The sequence below is a fragment of the Nannospalax galili genome, unplaced genomic scaffold (genome assembly GCF_000622305.1).
Source record: "Nannospalax galili isolate Female #2095 unplaced genomic scaffold, S.galili_v1.0 scaffold160, whole genome shotgun sequence".
Classification (NCBI taxonomy): domain Eukaryota; kingdom Metazoa; phylum Chordata; class Mammalia; order Rodentia; family Spalacidae; genus Nannospalax; species Nannospalax galili.
In genome coordinates, this window is record NW_008346900.1 from 977,090 (window position 1) to 983,002 (window position 5,913).

Genomic DNA, 5,913 nt, shown 5'->3' on the forward strand with positions numbered 1-5,913 from the left:
AGCCTGGATGGCCTTTTTTCTCTAGGGTTAGGTCCTCCCTCAAGTCCTCCCACATGGCCTCCTTCTCACCAGACACTGCCTGAGGAGTGCATCACAGGTAGAGATGGCCCAGAAGTCTTAAGGCTCAGGGACGAGGGGGCATAGGATACTAGGGTGCAAGATGGGAGATAGCAATGGCACAGCAGGACATACAGACCAGCCAAGGGCCAGCAGGGCCAGGTGGTGAAGGACAGGTCTGCATCTGGGTGGCCTGGAGCCTTCACCCACAGTGGCCAAGGGGAAATGTCCACTCCCCAATACTGATAAGCCCTTTCAGTCAGGCCACCCAGAATGGACACACCGTACCCCAGAGACCATTTGCAGACTGAACCTGATGTACTTCCCCTGACTGAGTGTCCTGTGCCCCTTTCCCCCAGGGCATAGAAAGATATAAGTGGCCTAAGAGGGGTCAGGCTATTTAAGAGGATTTGTGCTCAGTGTCATGGCCCCGATCAGCGCTGTCCCCACTGCCTGCCTGTAGAAGAGGTCTTGCCAGCTGCCCACCTGTCCTCGGGAAGCTCCCCACACTAGCCATTAACACTGCCATGTCACGACACACCACTGAGCAGGCGTCTCTGAGGCCAGCATGAGCCTTTGCTGTGCGAAGCAGAGTACCTTGGGAGGTGTCCCTGATCATTCCCACAGCCTTCTGACAAGAATCCCTCCTCCTTCTGTTTAAGGAGGTAGATGGACTAAGTGCTGGCCAATCTGTTCTATTAACATATTCAGCAGTAGGCAGGCATGAGGTGGCATAACTCAATTTCTATCTTAAATCATTGTTTTAATCTCACTCTTCAATATTATCATTTAATTTGTACATCCAGCTGGAAATATTGATTTTCGGAGGCATTCATTCTGTGCATTATGTAAAATTCTATTTGCTTTCTGCTATGGAAATACTACTTTGTGGTTTAAAATAGAATCAAGATTGTTCCATTTTTTTCTTCTTCTGTTTCCCGTGGATGTTTCTGTGGATCTGGGGTAGTAGCAGGGGCTGGAATAAAACCGTGAGGTGGGAGGCTAGTAAACAGAAGAGACAAAAAAACAAAAAACTAGTTACTTGGTTCCTATGACTATGTACGGCATGCTCTGTACATCCATGTTTAATTAATTCCTTAAGCCTGGGAAAATAGTCACAGGCTCACAGCCTTGACCAGGGACCAACAGTCTAGAGAAGCTCCCAAGCCAGCGGGACATGAAGGCCGCCGTCTGCCTGCCATGCTCTCACCCTTCCTTCTGGTTGGACACCATTTCTTTTGAGGTCCTTCCCTAAATTCATGCCATCAGGGGTCAACCCCAGGGTCTCGAGTGCAGGGATGCCCCCTGCTCTCAGCCTCTAGAGTGACAGCAGCAAAGACCATGGGCCATCTTGGGTCCTTCCAAAAGCTGGCCACCTTCTTTAAGGGAAAATCAGGTAGAGGAAACTCTAGCTCCATTTCAGGCCCAGCCGGTGGCCTGTGACCAACATGCATCCCCAATAGCCAAGAATGAGGCCCAGCACGGCTGTAGATGATGACGTAACATTGCACTGTCAAATGGTTAGACACCGTCGAGTCCTCGACCATCACAGCCTCATTCGTGTCTTGTCTCTGGGCCTACCCTTTCCCCCAAGGGGCAGGGGTAGCTGATGCCACCTTAGCCTTCACCATGGTTATGCCCTGCCAAGCAGGCTAGGCAACTCCCATGGTTGCCATTTCCCAGATGAGGCAGCAGAGGCCCAGAGGTATGGTCCAATGAAGCATTCCCTCCACTAGCTGGTTAGCAGTTTCCCTGGGTGCACAGTAGCCCCATGGTGGTGAGCTCAGTCAGCTTGGGCAGGGGAGGGGCTGGCCAGGGAGACACCCCAGGGAATCTTCCAGAAAAGAATAAGTTATCATCCTCCTACATAAAAGCAAGTACATTTTCCTATAATATTACATAACACGCTAACGCTTTAACCTTGTTCAGCTATTTTCAACATGAATATTCTTGTCCTGTGCGTATGGTGTACATTAAAGATATATCTATTGTGTGACCAGACATACACCATTTAGTGAAATAGAGTAACTCGGTGGGAGGGAAGAGTGGAACTCGGATGGTTTCAGGGCCACACCCCTGTGGTGGGCACAGTTGCAGGGCTGGCCACACAGGCCTTGGAATAGCTTGCCAGTATGACTGCCCCCTGCAGAGTCAATCTACCATCCTCTGTGAAATCAGCAACCTGCCCAGCAATACCAGTATCTCACTCCAGGCCCTAAACTTGGGAGTTTCTAATGTGAAATTATGTATGCATCTCGTTCTAACTTCAGGGCCATATTAATGTGTAATCACCCATACAGTCCCCATAAATAAGACACCTTGGGTCTGAAGAGATGGCTCAGCAGTTAAGAGCAGCTAACATTCATCCATAACTCCAGTTCCAGGGGATCTGACACCCTCTTTTCTACCTTCACGGGCACTGTACAACACAGGTGCACCTACCTACGTGCAGGCAACACACTCATACACATAAAATGAAAATAATAAAATTTTAAAAACTTATCTCAATGAACTTGTGACTAATCAACCCATGAGCATCATACCTGATATCATTCATTCTCCGCCTGTGTGTGCAGATCCCTCTGCAGCCCAGGAAGTGAGGAAGGGCTCAGTTCCCGAGAGGCGCAGGCCACCTGCCAAGGCAGCAGCAAGCCATGGTCCTAACCAGACTTGGGGAAAAAATCGATATGTAGTTGTGCAGGAAGCCTTTTAAGGAGAATGTTTTCAGAACAGAGTTATCCATGAGAAGTCATAAGCGATGACACAATCTGTGGGGCCAGGGCAGCTCCCTGATCGGGTCATGTAAAGAATTTCAAGACCATAGCAACACAGCCGTAAGCCATGCCAAGGCCTGTGTGGCCAGCCCTGCAGACTGTGCCCGCCACAGGGGTGTGGTCCTGAAGCCCTGTGAGCTCCCCAGCACCGGCCACTGCCATTCCCAGTGCCTGACTGTGTTAGAAACTTTCTGAGTGTTAAGGTGGGAAGCAGGGCAGTCAGAGCTGTGGGAAGAGTGTGGTTCTCACAACCATCCCACACTTCTGACCCTGTGAGCTCCCCAGCACCGGCCACTGCCACTCCCAGTGCCTGACTGTGTTAGAAACTTTCTGAGTGTTAAGGTAGGAAGCAGGACAGTCAGAGCTGTGGGAAGAGTGTGGTTCTCACAACCATCCCACACTTCTGTCCTAGAGGACCACCCCCGCCCCCCGCCAGTCTATGCACTGTTTCCATGTCATGTGGTCCCAGGAGAAGGCACAGCGATCTCTGTTTTCCAGCCAGGCCTGTGAAAATCACACTGGCTTCCCAGCAAGCCACCAAGGTCCCCCCAGGCCAGACGCTGTTGCCCGAGCAGAGAACGGGATGGCCAGGGAGGACTCTGAGCATCTGTTACCTCATGCCCTGTGTTTTCAGGGATGTCGTGGCCCTCCACCGCCAAACCCCTGAATCCCCAGGCCCCAGTTCTCCTGTACACCTACCTCCCTGCCACGTTCCAGCATCTCCCCACTGACTCAGAAGCAGGAGAGATAGGGCTCAACTGAGAAAACTGCTCCTCCTGGTGGCAGAGGCAGAAAGGGACCACGTGTCTGTCGGTGTAGCAGAGAAGCAACACCTCAAATGCGTCAGACTTAATTACTGTCGGGAAGAGGGACTGGAGAGGGAGCTCATGGGCCGTGACAGTCCACACAGACCCAGGCTGGACCTTTACCTTCTGATGTCCCACCTTGCCTAGGTCACGAAAAAGCCTAAGCACACTGCAGGTAACAACAAAACTTCATGAGAATTCCATTAGGAAACCAATTAGAGCAACACCTCAAATGCGTCAGACTTAATTACTGTCAGGAAGAGGGACTGGAGAGGGGGCTCATGGGCCGTGACAGTCCACACAGACCCAGGCTGGACCTTTACCTTCTGATGTCCCACCTTGCCTAGGTCACGAAAAAGCCTAAGCACACTGCAGGTAACAACAAAACTTCATGAGAATTCCATTAGGAAACCAATTATAACTTAAATATCTGAGTCCAAAGCTGGTTTACGTGCATGCATCCATGTCTTTTGACACACACAAGTACACACACACTGTCTGGGGTCATCTTTGCCACATGTGGTGTAGGGATGGGGATGCTGACTGGCACCATCAGTGCTCATGGGGAGGTATAGTCATGTGATGAGAACCAGTCAGGCTGGGTGTTGCCAACTAGCTCCACAGAAGAGGTCACATGACCCACAGGGAGCCCTTGACTGCTGACCCACTATGTGCTCCTGAGAGCAGGGCTCAGTACTCAGGCATATGAATAAGTGAATGAGGGAATGATCTTCTAAGGGGCCCCAGAAGCCACTCAGAGCGCTCTGGCTGGGGCCCTTCTAGGAGGCTGCATGGCCACCAGCCTTCTCTGGAACGGCCCGGTGGCTCCCTTCTGCCTGTGTGCAGCTGGGGAGTTTCAGGAAACTTCTGGCTCCCTGAGGTCTCCACTTCTACTTGAGAGCATTTGCCCCCTTTTCCCAAAGGCCGGTCCGCCCCGTGTGTCTTGGTCACATATGTATCGATGACAATGTGCAAATGAATTACAAGGGATGGTTGAATTTTCCTCAGGGCTCCTGGGAGGCCTGATAGTGAAACCCTTCATGGTCCCCCTTGCAGTTTTCCTCCATGCGGAACCATCGAGCCGATAAACATCAGGTGGCGGGACCAGGCATTTCTATTCTGACAAAGGCAGATGCAGGATGGGCAACAGGGACCCACAGTGCCGTGAGGAAACAGCTGTGTCCTTGACTGTCCAGGGTACCTGGGCAGCTGGGAAATGAGGCAGCCTTGGATCTCGAGCTTCCCACAAAATGCTCTTAACAAGAACTCTCACTAAGAGTACAAAAAAAAACAGAACAGAAAGCTACAAGCCCAGAAGGAGCTTCCACTCTCCGACTTGATGAGCCAGAGCCACTTGGAGAGCAGAAGCAAAACAGGCTTGGCTTGTTCACGCCACCCCCTCCCCTGATGGAGTGCCTGCAGGGCACTCTCCACCTACTTTTCTTTCTTTCGGCAGATCCTCAAAAGACAGGCACCTCATGGGGCGTGATGAGCAGGCCTTTCAAAGGAGAGCTTGAAAGAGCCTTTGCAAGCTGGGAGTGGAGGGCTTGAGCTGGGCTTAGAGAGAATGGTCCCCTGAGTGACAGCAACATCACAGCACCATGAAAGGGGCCGTGGGACTCCCGTAAGTCAGCCACTTCTGCGCCAGTGTTGGTGCCTGGGAACTCCCACCAGCCTTGCCTGGGACTCTTCATTCATCACACAGAACTGTGAAACCCTGAGTTCTTCCCACAGTCTGAAGAACCGTGACCCCTCCCTCCCATTCCCAGCTCTGTGCACAGCAGCTCTGGTGCCCACCTTGGGTGGCATGGAGGATTCTCAGATCACCATCTAGAGTTGTGGACAGAGCAGCCTGGTTGCCTCCCTCCCCCCAGGCTTTCCTCTGTACCCTGCAGTCTGAGAGAGCAAAGCCCACCAAGCCCTCCTCTGCAGGGGCCAAGGTTATGGGGTTTCTTCAGAGGCAAGCAGATTCTCGCTACTCCCAGACAACATTGGTAACACCCACGGGAGCCAGGTCGGCCACCCTGGCTTCCTGCTTCCTCCACTGGGCTCCAGGGTGCCTGAGCTCCTGGCCTTCACAGAGCTTGAATTAGTCCCCAGGCCTTGCACTAGTACCTTGGACTTATTCTGTCAGGACTCCTCCCCTGAGTGTGGCTCCTGGCTACCTCCCATGCTTGGAGGGTGGAGGAGACCCCACTCTATTATTCTCAGAAGCCTGGATGGAATGGGGGCTGGAGGAAGCCCCGACCTAGCTGTGTCACCTAGCAACACACGCT

At 52.2% G+C, this 5,913-nt stretch overlaps 1 long non-coding RNA gene across 1 annotated transcript; it reads right to left on the reverse strand.

The window, feature by feature from the left end:
- Window positions 1-802: 802 nt before the first annotated feature.
- On the reverse strand, window positions 803-3,594 carry LOC103742228. The gene is made up of 3 exons (XR_607616.2): window positions 3,531-3,594; window positions 2,601-2,726; window positions 803-1,059 (listed from the first exon to the last, which is right to left on the reverse strand). It is a non-coding gene; the product is annotated as an uncharacterized LOC103742228 (long non-coding RNA).
- Window positions 3,595-5,913: the final 2,319 nt, after the last annotated feature.